The 12,424-nt window shown below is 44.0% G+C and overlaps 1 protein-coding gene across 1 annotated transcript in view; it reads left to right on the top strand.

Moving 5' to 3' along the window:
* The first annotated feature begins 138 nt into the window (after positions 1-138).
* Positions 139-12,424, top strand: part of SMCO4 (single-pass membrane protein with coiled-coil domains 4) — a 28,891-nt gene continuing 16,605 nt past the window's right edge. Inside the window, exon 1 of the mRNA XM_065850867.2 lies at positions 139-289. The gene's annotated coding sequence lies outside the window, so the exon portion shown is untranslated. The remainder of the gene's footprint in view (positions 290-12,424) is intronic.

The following is a 12,424-nucleotide window of genomic DNA, read 5'->3' as shown; positions in this document are numbered from 1 at the left end:
CGGGAGCCAGCCGGGCAGCGGCCCCTCAGCGGCGGCGGCAGCGGGTCCCTCGGCGGGCGGCAGAGGGCGCCCCGCATCCCGCCAGAGCGGGGCCGGGAGGAGCCTCCGGCGCGGCACGGCCGGGGAGGAGGAGGAGGAGGAGGAGGAGGGAGGGAAGGAGCTGCCACGTCCTCTGCGCTGAGCGGTGAGGGAAGCCAGCCCGCGGCTCAGCCCCACGTGTGGCGGAGCGGGGAAGTTGCCGGCGGCCAGCTCGGGCTCTGCCTCTCTCCCAGCGCTGCCCGTCCCTTCGGTGAGTGCAGCTCCGAGCGGGGGTGCGCGGCGGCCCGCTGCCGCCCGCTGCCGCCCGCTGTCCCGTGGGAGGCCGGCGGGGCGCTGGGAAGGGGGCGGCGGGGAGCGCTGGCACGGCGCGGGTCGAGCCCGCGGTATCCCCGGCGGGGCGGGGGACTCGGCTCCCGGGCGGCCCAACTTCCTGCGGACTTTGGCTCCGAGTGCTCCTTCCCGGGGCAGCGGGAGCGGCCGGGACGCCGCGGTTAGAACCGGAAAGTTTTAAAAGCCGGTGCGTGCGGAGGAGAACCGGGCGGGCGAGAGCTGCCGCCGCAGCGTGTGGGGCGAAGGGGGGGCCGCAGGCAGCTCGGGGCGCCTTCCCGGCGGGGCGGCCCCGCTGGCTCCGAACCCCGAACCGAAGCCGCGTCGGGGAGAGACCCGGCCGGGGGAGGCCCCGGGGCGGCCCCGGTCCCGCCGCTGCGGGCGGGGAGCTCAGGTGTGCGGGGCGAGCGGCGCCACGGTTGGACGTCAGCCCCTGAAAAGCACTGCGGAGACGTTAATGAGGAAAATAACTCTTTAAAAGACTCGCAGAAGACTTTTTTGTGGGTTTTGCCTTTTTTTTTTTCTCCTTATTAATTTCGGTTCCCCAGCCACGAGTACAATTGTGCAGAGAAACGACCGAGACCTGTATTTAAGCAGCCTATTGAAAAAAAAGTAAAATCTCAGGGAAGCATTAAAAGGTGACCCAGGGAAAAAAAAATCAAGATAATCCGTTCTGAATGTAAAAATGTGACTTTTGTCTCATTTTAAGCACCGTGCTTTTATGTCTGTATGTTGTTTCCCTGCGATGTCCTGACGTGAGTTCGGTTCATAGCTTTTGGCTTCTCTTTATTGTTAGTTACCTAAAAACAAATAAATAATGAAAAAATCTGTTATGTTTCTAAACTGGTTATGGTTCAAACCTTCTTTTAAAGCAGCAGGGAAAGTAAATGTTCTCCTGTTACAGGGATTTCCATTCCGAGGTCCCGATCCTGCCCAAAATTTGGATGAGCTTTGTTATCAGTCTGTGCGGTACCACCCTGGGCTGGGACCTCCTGGGGTTTCCATGTTTCTCTCAATTTTGAAAATGTGATTGTCAATTATTTTTAGCTTTGTTAAAAATTTCCTCCTTTAAATGAACCAGGAGTCTTGTAGGAATTCCCTGATGCCCTGTTAAAAAAAAAAAAAAAAATGAGTTTCTCATTAGTACATTTTTAATAACTTTTTGCTCGTCCTCTCTTAACTGCCTTTTAGTGGTCTATTTATAACATGCAGACCTTGTAGACTGAAGTTAAGAAGAAAGCTGGTTTTAGACTGTTCTCAACCTTTGTAGGTGGAATTTCATTGATCTTTGTCAGATAAATGAACTGCTCCCTGTCGCAGCTGCTGCTTTCCCTCAGGCTTTGTGGGAAACACAGAGGTGGCATCTAGCAACAGGAATTTCGGGTGCAGCTGTTGAATACCCCTTATCATATGGGAAACTCTAGGAACTAACCTGTTTCTTTAGTGCTTTTTCCAGCGTGGACTTGCACAGGTCTCTTACTCTGCTCCTCGAGAAGGTTTTTGCAGAGCTGTTCACCACAAATGCAGGGTGACACAGAAGAGCATGCCAGACATACAGAGATAAAGACAAGCCATTTACAGAGCCGGACATCTTTGGACCCTGTCAGGGTGGCCATTGGAAAACCTTTCTAGTCCTTAGCGTGCTTTACACCGTTTTGGGGTGCGATAGGTGTTCACAGGCCGGTGGCACTGCTTTGCTTGAGACATACTTAGCAGCAGCCGCATGCCCACAGCTCCTACCTGTGGATCACCACCTGAGCTTTGGAGCTACCTTAGAGTGTCAGGCGTGTTTGGAGATTGTCCCGTGTGAGGTGACAACCCTCTGTCGCGCTCCCTGCCTGACCATGGTTTGTTGCTGCGTGTTTGGAGGTGCGTATAGTAACAGTGAGGACTGTTTCCTCAGTGGTTGCTGCTATATCTGTATGCTAGCAAAATAACCTTGATTTTTTTTTTTTTTAATCATGTTTTTTCATGCATTAAGTAGACAGAAATGCTTTTGCATATATATAAGATATACATGCTGATTAGGTGATATAAGCTGGCTTATGGGATGGTACACTACATCTTTTGACCGTGGCACTTAATGTGTAAGGTAATGTGATGCAGTTTCCATGTTCGTTTCTGTTATGAATTTTCCTTCTCCATCATCTCTCCTGTTACTTTGAAGCCCAGCAAGGCTCTTCCCCATGGTGTGTGTGCTACCAAGAAGCTGTGGTGTAGAGGAGCTGAAAGAATTTCTCTGTGAAGGGTCACAGGAGACCTGCCCTGGTTCAGCATGCAGCACTGCAGTCATGGGGACCGCACATTGATCTTTGACAGCAGTGTCAGGGCTTGAAAGAACCGAGCGCTAATTCTCTCTGCCAAATTGGGCTGGGTTTTGCTTTTATAGATATGCCCCAGATGTTCCTGCAGTCATCTGAACCCTTCAGGAGTGGATCTGGCATCTCTTGATTGAACTGCTTTGATTCAGGTGCTCCAGAATAGAGTGATCTCTGTCTCCATAATAGTCTCTTCATCATGCACTGCAAGAAGCATTTATGGGTGGATTAATGTCCATGATGTCCAATAGCAATTTCTCTTGCATGCCAGTTGGGATGTCTGTGGTTTTTGACTGATTATGGAAATCCTGTCAGACTTGGAGAAATGTCCTGCAAAGAGATCTTGGCTATTAGGTTCTCTGGAGATCCCCAAGGCTGGTCGCTGTACGGGGCCACCAGAGAAACAGCAGGGCTGCTCTGGAAGACCACAAGTTCTGTAACAGGTGGCATTTTTTTCACAAGGTAAGAGATCCTGAGGGGTCTCCATGATTGTGCTGTTCTGTGTTGCTCCCTTTTGTTGTTGTTGTTTGTTTGTTTAATTATTGTAGTATCAGCTTTCCAGTAAGTGCTCTGTGAAGCTGAGAAGTTACCTTCCTTTCTGCCCATTATGGGAAAGAGTTATGTTGACAGATGTGGGCTCTGTGAGGGTTTGCTGAGCTCTTAATCCTGTTTGTGGCTAATAGGCCATGCTAATGTGGAAGGGCATCTCTTTCAGTATATAAAGGCCTTAACTGCCTGCTACCTTAGGGAACTGTGCTCTTGAAATACTGTAATTGTCTTAGCGGTAGTGGCAGCCCATGAGGTTGTAGATGTAAAACTGCAATAGTGCAGGCCTCCTCCTCCCACTTTTTAATTTTTTTTAGAGATTTTTACTTGTTAAGACGAACGCTACGGTAATTACTGTAGGTAACAGAGGAAGCAGGCCTTGTATGCTTAATATAGCAAACAGCCAGAGATCAGATATTTGTGAGCCCTTTAGGCATACATGTGTCTTGAGCGGATGAGAATGTGTGATAATATTCTCTCTTTGTCTTTTGCCCTACTACTAGTTTGGTTTCAGGGGCTTTTTGTTGTCTTCTCCATCCTGCTTCGCTTGGTTTCTTGTACCCCAGTTTTAGGTGCCGAAAAGGTAGTTGCATCTTTCTCTCTTTAAAATGCAAGCTCTGTGCTTGCACAGAGTCAATGTGACTAGAAGTTTCTGACTGCATTAGTCATTAGAAGTCTCAGAATTTCTCAGAGTGTAGGGCATGCCCCAATCGAATTATTCGGTATTAAAGCTGTGAAAGTAAAAGCATAATTTAAAGTATATTAACAACTTGGCAGAGACTTCTGTGTCAAGTCCATCAGTATGCTGGTCAAAACTTCATCTAAATAAATGGTCTGCAATGATAGGACTTTCTCCTGCAGTTTCATGTGAGTGTCGAAGACACCACTTTCCACCCTGTGTAATTAATGTATGCTATTTAAGCAGCTGCTCTATTAAAGATGGGGGCACCATTCTTGGGGTCAAAAGAGTTACATTGTGTAGTTTGCTGGTGAGATTCTTTGGGGCTGAAAAGCTTATGAGCAAAGTAACTGCTTGCATTTGTGTTTTCTTCTGTGCAATATTAAAGGGACTTGTTTTCTGTGTTAACCAAGCATTTGGTGGAGGATGTTGATAAATCCAGAAACCAGAGCTGGGTCTGTAGATGCAAGATGGAGGCTTAGTGATTTGTGACACTGACTTGTAGTATGCAAGACACTTGATTTTTAGGTTTCTCTTGAGCAGAGGTTGCTAACTGTGCCAAAATATTTGTATTTTCCCCTTATATCAGCCTATCTACAACAGCTACAAGGGAAGGCTGCTTCTGTGACTATGATGTATTGTCTCTCTAATCAATTTATCAAAATTAGATGCAATAATGAGACTCAGTGAAAGTGTCAGTCTTGTGGAATTAGTTTTTTTAAATTTAAACAGGTGGTAACAATACTGCTGGGTTTTTCTTGGTCCTTTGCAGGTGTCTGTGGGCTTCCCAAAGTGGAGGGACGTGGAAAAGGGGTCTGACTGCATGCAGGGTGGGGGGTTCTGCCCCACTCGGGTATGGACTTTCTGCACTATCGCAGAAGTTCAGAGGAGATGGGTGCACAAGTTCTTGTGAAAGGGCCAGGTGTGCAGTAGGAGGGATGCTGAAACCCATTATTGGACGTACCAACCCCTGCGAACCAGGCTAGAACGTGAGCTCGTGACTGGCGCCAGCTCCACTCTTATCTGCTGCCTTCCATGATTTTTATTTTATGTTGTTTGGGCTGCACATGTTTTCCCTTAGACTTTTCTAATGGTCCTTTTCTTTGGCATTACAGTTATCTGTGCTTTTCTTTCCTTTTTACCCCCAGCTGTTCTTTGTCAGTTTCTCTGTGTTTTTTTTTTTTAATTGCATCCTTAGATTTTTCTTCTTCTGTGCACCCCTCCATGCTGTTTGCATTTGTTCTTCCTTTATTCATTTTCTTATGTTTTTCCCCTTTTAACTCTTATCCTTAGAGGAACCAGTTTTACTCTTGGAGACCGGCCCTTTCTTGCTGATTGCCAGCTGCTTTTATTGAAACTAATTTGCATTCTCTGCTCTTATTGTGCTAGGCAGAGGACTAGTGGTTTTGAGTAAAGCTCTTTCCCCAAAGGCTCTGCTGAGAAATTGTCTCTGTATTTCACAAAAAGAGAGGAAAATAAAGAGCAGCATCAGTGCAAAAGCTGTTCTGCCTAGACCAGCGTGTTTGTGTCTTTGGCACATGAAGACTAGAAATGTGGCCTGTCCTGTTGCAGGTGCGATGGCTTCTCCAGGCTGAAATGAGCTGGTGGGGTGCACGGAGTGCAGAACAACGTGGCCTTGGGTTTAGTTATGTGGGCACCCCATAGACACTGGCAGTAACAAACCAAATGCATTCTGTGTTGTGGTTGGTTTGTTTGGTTTTGGCCACAGGCAGCTCTAAAACATTATTAAGAGTAAAGATATGTTGTGGTTAAAGAGTTGAAGAGCCATGCCTGTGTGACAGTAAACTTGGAAAAAAATTAAATTGGAGCAGGTGACTGGGGGGCTTTAATGCTCAAAGTGCTATCTACCTTCAGATAGGCTCTTTGATAAGGCTCCTGGAGCCTTATTAATTGCTAAACAAGTCCTTGTGTCCAGGCCATGTTGATTTGGGGCTTCGTATCTTGCTGGAGGTATAGATAATGATGGTTTGGATGTACCCAACCTCAGGGTGTATATCTGTCTCCTTCTCAGGCTGGTTGCTATTTATAAATTGGGCTCACTGCTTTTTTACCCAACACAAGTTAGTTTTTGTTTGACACCCTGGCTTTTTATATTTGGAAAGGAGTTCTCTGACCATGTTACAGTGCTTAGCATCAGGTGTGGAGAGGACATGTGCTGTATAAATCTATTATTAAAACTCACTGAAGCGCTTTGCCTCTAAAATATTTGTTCCTAGTATGGCTGCTTACTGGTAGATGTTGATAGTGTCTTACACTTCACAGGGTGTTGTCACATCGTAAGAGATCTTGTGCTTGACTTTGACACCAACTAGAAGGATAACAAAAATAAGGAATCTTTGAGGTGAGGCTGCAGGGTGCAGCTCTTAGTTGTAAAAATGCAACTTAGGTACCTGGCTGTCACAATACAAATAAAGTTCAAGATCCCAGAGCCTTTTATTAGGCCTTGCTGGTGACATTATAAAATATGGCCCTGAACCTGCACCCATGGCACAAAAAGGAATTTGCCTGTAGTTGTTTTTGCAAGCTTAGGTCAGCTTAGGAACCAATTCTCGTACTGTACTGTGTCTCACCATCAACCCACCGCACCCACCGTCACGGTGCGGCCTGCTCGGGATGGGAGAGCCTGCAGCTGAACTCTGGTGTAGTTTAGGACAGAATAAAGGATGAACATCTGTCTGAACTGGCTTGAGGGGTTTTGGTGGCTATGCTGCATAGCATCAGAAAAATGGAAGTTTACTGAATTTATACTGTTTAAAGCAGTGGCTTGTAGTTATAGTATAATAATCTATGGAGTATGTTTGAATACTTGGAGTTGCTTGTGGTGAAGACCTCAGTGTGGAGGAAAAGGGTGGATGGCAACTTCTTACCCTAATGTCTAGGTTTGGTAACGTTATTCAGAATCACACACAGAATCACAGAATGTTAGGGATTGGAAGGAACCTCAAAAGATAATCCAGTCCAATCCCCCTGCCAGAGCAGGAACACCCAGATGAGGTTACACAGGAAGGTGTCCAGGCAGATCTTGAATATCTGCAGAGAAGGAGACTCCACAGCCTCCCTGGGCAGCCTGTTCCAGTGTCTGTCACCCTCACTGAGAAGACGTTTCTTCTCAAATTTAAGTGGAACCTCTTGTGTTCCAGTTTGAACCCGTTACTCCTTGTCCTACCATTGGTTGTCACCGAGAAGAGCCTGGCTCCATCCTTGTGACACTCACCCTTTATATATCTGTAAACATTAATGAGTTCACCCCTCAGCCTCCTCTTCTCCAAGCTAAAGAACCCCAGCTCCCTCAGCCTTTCCTCTACTCCCTTCATCATCTTCCTCTCGATGCTGGTTATTGCTCCTGAATTGAGGTTATTTCAGAGCGCAGGTCAAGCCTTACCCAGTTACCCTCTATTGTTTAAGTCTTTCCCACAGCGAATATTTAACAGGATGGGAAACACTGTCTCTCAAAGTGAGATGTGCTCTGAGATCTCATTGCTTGAACTATTTCTAAATCTTTTAAATTTCTGAAAGTTGAAGCTGACTGACTTCTTTCTGTTGCTGATTTCTTGAGCATGTTAACTGATTGTACAGTAGTCTCCAACAAACATGCTTTTGCTTTTTTAAAAAATGATACTATAAATTCAGCAAGAGAAACATAACTATTTGTATACAATCATTTTATTGTTTTCTTCCATGTCTTCCAGCTATAGCACTGGTTTCCTGAATGGGAGAAAGTGAGACCTTTCTGTTCTATGCCCAAACATCCAAACAGAGCAAATTGTAGAAGCCAGTAGTAGGAGTGGGAATGCATTTGACTTTACAAATCCTTGCCTTTGTTAATAACAGGATGGGTTATTCCTATTGAACATGATGACTTTTTTTAAAAAAAAGAAAGTTATTAAATTCAGTGTGTACTTAAGGGGGAGCAAGGGGACTTCCAAACACATGAAGAAACCTGTAGGAATGAATCATTGGAGCAAATCTAACAACAAGCAGAAATATACAAGTTTATGTCTTAGCATTGATTTCCTCACAGACTAATTATGCCCCTTCTAACACAAGATACGGTGTAGCTGTACAATGTCTGACAGACTGACCTACACACTCAAATAATTAGACAGGAGCTGGATCTCCTCCATAAGCCTCCTAGCTTTGTTATTTTGCTGCTGTGCTCAATTTAAAATGCAGTGCTGAGGGACCAGCCTTTTCCAGTTTAGACACAGCACCAGTCTGACAAACCGCTGCAGCTTTTGAACTGGAGCAGGTTTGCATCTGATCTTCTCTGAGGAGGAGTGAGGAAGACGGGGTCTGCCTGTGCTGAACCACCCGCTGCGCCCCAGGGCTGGGTCTGCTAAATCAAAGCTGTTGAGGGCTGTCCTGGCTGATTTTTTGTGTTTTCTTCTTCATTTTCAGCCTGGAGAAGAGAAGGCTCTGGGGAGACCTTATTACAGCCTTTCAGTACTTAAAAGGGGCCAATAAGAAAGATGGGGACAGACTTTTCAGCAGGGCCTGTTGTGATAGGAGAAGGAGTGATGATTTTATACTTAAGGAGGGGAGATTCGAGCCAGACATGAGGAGGAAATGTTTTATACTGAGGGTGGTGAAACCCTGGCCCAGGTTGCCCAGAGAGGTGGTAGATGCCCCATCCCTGGAGACATTCCAGGCCAGGCTGGACGGGGCTCTGAGCAACCTGATCTGGGTGAAGATGTCCCTGCTCATGGCAGGGGGTTGGACTAAGTGAGCTTTGAAAGTCCTTCTAACCCAAACTATTCTATGATTTTCTCTGTATGCTCTTCTATGTGTGGGAGGTTAGTCCCAACTGTCCTTTGTGACTTTGAAGAACTTCTGTGGGGTTTTTGGGGAGATTGTTTTTTTTTCTTGTTGTGTTTTTGGGTTTTTTGTTTGTTTGATTTGGGGCTCTGGGGGGGTTTTTGAAAGAACGTAGATGTGTACTTGGTGCTTAAATTTTTAATATCTGGATGTATTTTCTTGGCAAAGATTGTTTTTCCAGTGCTTCTCAAAACAGTGAAAAGAACCCACTGGCCCCTAAAACTTTACTACCTAATGCACCTCCTTGACCTTTTCAACCACTTTGCTTTTGCAAAGATAGAATCCTGGATATTTTTTCATATCTCATGTTGCTGAACTGAATCACAATTTTGGGGTTTTGAGAAATATGAGTTTTGATGATAAATCTTTTACCTGTATAACTTTGTAGTCTGTTCTGTGCACTCCTGAAGGAGAAATTCAGTGTGAAGAGCGATATTCTGACAGTTTTGGCCTTAGCAACCCTTAGAAGTACAGGAGAGGAAGAAGTAGAGGAAAGAACTGCAGTGTGCAGAGTCTGAAGAATTAACATCAGTGTTTTCAGTCCTTTTTTTGTATAATGTAAGGAAACGGGTGACTGAATGAAGAAATCTTTCCTGTGGTACTACAGAGAAGCACAGACAGTGTTTGAGAGCCAGATAGGGCCCCACAAGCAGCAGAAGCAAATTACAGTGCAGAAGCGTTCTGGGTATGATCAGTGTTCTGAAATACAGTTTAAGAAACAGTTGGCAAAACACGTTTTCCAGGAGTTGAAAAGACTTCCAGGTAGCGATGCCTCTTTATCTGTAAGCTTCAAATGTGTTTGATAATCCCCATTTAATGCAATTCAAAAGTATTTTTAAGCTTGACTTTATTTTAATGAAAAAGAGGCATCATGGCAGGATATTCCACATTGCATGTTTGCTGAACAACGTATACTACCTGGAAAAATTACTGAAAACGTAGCTATGTGGCATTTATTTGCTGCTGTCTTCTGTGCCACATTTTAGTTGTTGTTGTTATTTTCTTTTTTAAAAAAAATTTAATAGATGAATATGAATTTCTCTGAATATTTTCATTCTGTCAATGTTTTTATTCATTGTGTGGAAATACGATGCTGTATTAGTAAAAATGAAGAAAATTTACATTGTAGGCATATATTGTAAGGTCATCAGCTTTTTTTCCCCTGTAAGAATTACTGAAGGTTTGTTAAGCCTGGGGAGGGACATAGTTGCTTTCCAAAATAAGTGCTCTTTATGAAAGTTTATTTCAAGTTACGTACAAGAGAGTGAACATGCAAGGAGAGGGCGTATCATGTTTTCTTTGGAACGTACCTTTGCTTAAATGTATTTTTAAAGGTTGCTAATCTGTTTCCTGCCTAGGAGACCAAAGAAGTTGAGGAAGAGGAGATTAGGGATGTATCTGTTACTTCAGCACTGTGGTGTTTCTGTGATTTCCATCTCCTACGCAGTTACAAGCTCTGCAGGAAAGGGATGTGTGGCTTGTGTTGAAAACTTTCAGGTTTTCTGTTTCCCTGATCAAGCTGGTTTCTGGGTAAACCAGAGAACTTTTGCTGCTGGACCGTCTTTGTCTTTTCCACTGCCCCAGAAAATGTGTGGCCTCGGCAGTTCCTGGACAGGCAGTGATGGTCTCTTCTCTTCCCCCAGACTCACAATATCAGCAATGCAGCAACATCAGTGCTCTGCAGGTCCCTTTGAATTCTGCTGTCAGTCGTATTTCTTGTGAATAAAGTGTTGCTGTTACAGAATTCCAGGGAGCCCTGAATATAAACGTATCAATTATGTGTCAACACAACAGCATCTGTCGTTGAAATTGGGTATCATTTATTTGGCATCAGCATAGCAAAGATTTGGCTGACAGCCAGAGTAAAATATTCCAGCAGAAACTGCTGTAACAGGAGCCATCACTGAAGTAACTCTCTGAAATAGAGGTACTCTAAAACCAAATTTTAATCAATTCTTAAGACATTAGGGACCTTAAGCAAAAACCCTTTCAGGTTCCACGTTCTTGTCTACTTTTATTTCTTTTTCATACCAAATTTTTGGTTTTGTTCCCACCCTCCAAATAGATACATGCAGGGTTCTGGGATGTAAATGTCCTGTGATTTAATATCCCTCTTTGGCTTTCCATTTTATATTCCAGCACTTGTTTACACAAAAATTCCGAAAGAATGCAATCATCAATGGCTTCTTTGGGGAAAATTTGCTTAACTGTGAAAGAGGCAAGGCTTTCAAATAGGAGAGAAAGAAATTATATCCCTTTTCTCGTATAAGACATCTAGGGTTTGTTTGTTGTTTTTATTTTGTTAACTTAGTCTCTCTAATCTTCCACACTTTTTCTTAGACCTTTTCTAGGTAAGTTTCACGTTCCCAGAGATATGAGTCAAAGTAGTAATTCAGAAGATTACGAAAGCACCAAGTGGGTGCGACACCCTGTTTGTCATGGGCATAATTGCTGTGGTTCGGTAAATATCTTAGAGTACCTATGGGAAACTGGAAACTCAGATCACTTTGCTTTTATGGATGATCCTTATCATGCTTGAAGGAGGTAAAGAAGGAACTTGTCTGTTTAATGGTGTTGCTTGTAGTAGTCAGCTGGTTGATTCTGATGTAAGTAACTTTTACATTTTAACAGGCAAGATCAGAGTTGGAAAGCAGAAAATATGGCAGAAAGATTTGGGGACACCTATCCAAAAGTTTACCTTGTATCTTTTTGTTGCCTGGGCTCCAAACAGATCTTGTCCCTTCATCAAATTAAAGTGTGTGTGTGTGTGCTAAAGAAACTACTTTCTAGTAAAGCGTTTCTTTACTAGAAAGTTTCTTCACGTGTGTGCTAAAGAAACTACTTTCTAGTAAAGCGTTAAGAGTAATAAAGAGATACCAGTAGTTGGGCGAAAATATGCATTGGATTTTCAGTGCTGGAAGAAAAGCTTGTAGAATAAAGATGAACTGGGGTTTTTTTAAGGCTTTTGGTTTTGTTGTGGTGTTTTGTTTTTTTATTTCTCCCTGAGGTTCGAAGTGCTGTGAAGTTCAGTTTCTCTCGGAGGGGAGAGAACAATGAAAGGTAGGGAGGTCGATCATATTCTCTGCATTTTAAATGGGTTGGTTCCTCTTTAGGTAGAAAAGAAATAGTAAATTTGGATTAACTCTTGACTTCATGCTCTCAGATCACGAATATGGAGTTAAGTAATGAAACCTCTTTAGGAAAATCAATGCTACCTTTATCCAAGCTGAATTTATTCAAGAGGTCAGCTTTGTTGCTGCCTTGGCAGAGCTTGAATTTAATGATTAACCTCTTTGTGACTGTTCATGTAACTTCTGGCTTTCCATCTGGTACTTTATATAAGCATAAGCCAAGATGATGACAGAAAGCTGTCGTAGAGTGGTAGGTGCTATTTGGGGAAAAATCTCTTTCCAAATCCTATATGCAGTATGCATCGGCCCCGGCGAAACTGAGAGAAGCCCATTAAGAAACCCGATTAGCTGTCTGCTTTCTGGATGAGTTAAAATCTCTGTCCAGTCTGGTAATCAGTGATGTCTAACTGGTAGCTTAGCTGGTAATAGTGCTGTCGCATTTTATAGAGGCACTTTCTCTTGCAGTTCTGCCAGGCGTCTGTATTCATTTCAGCCACGTAAAACATTGAGCGTCGAAGTGATACCCTGTAATAAATTTTAAAATCCTC

The sequence above is a fragment of the Patagioenas fasciata genome, chromosome 1, assembly GCF_037038585.1.
Source record: "Patagioenas fasciata isolate bPatFas1 chromosome 1, bPatFas1.hap1, whole genome shotgun sequence".
NCBI lineage: Eukaryota > Metazoa > Chordata > Aves > Columbiformes > Columbidae > Patagioenas > Patagioenas fasciata.
This window is presented reverse-complemented; position numbering and strand designations above follow the sequence as displayed.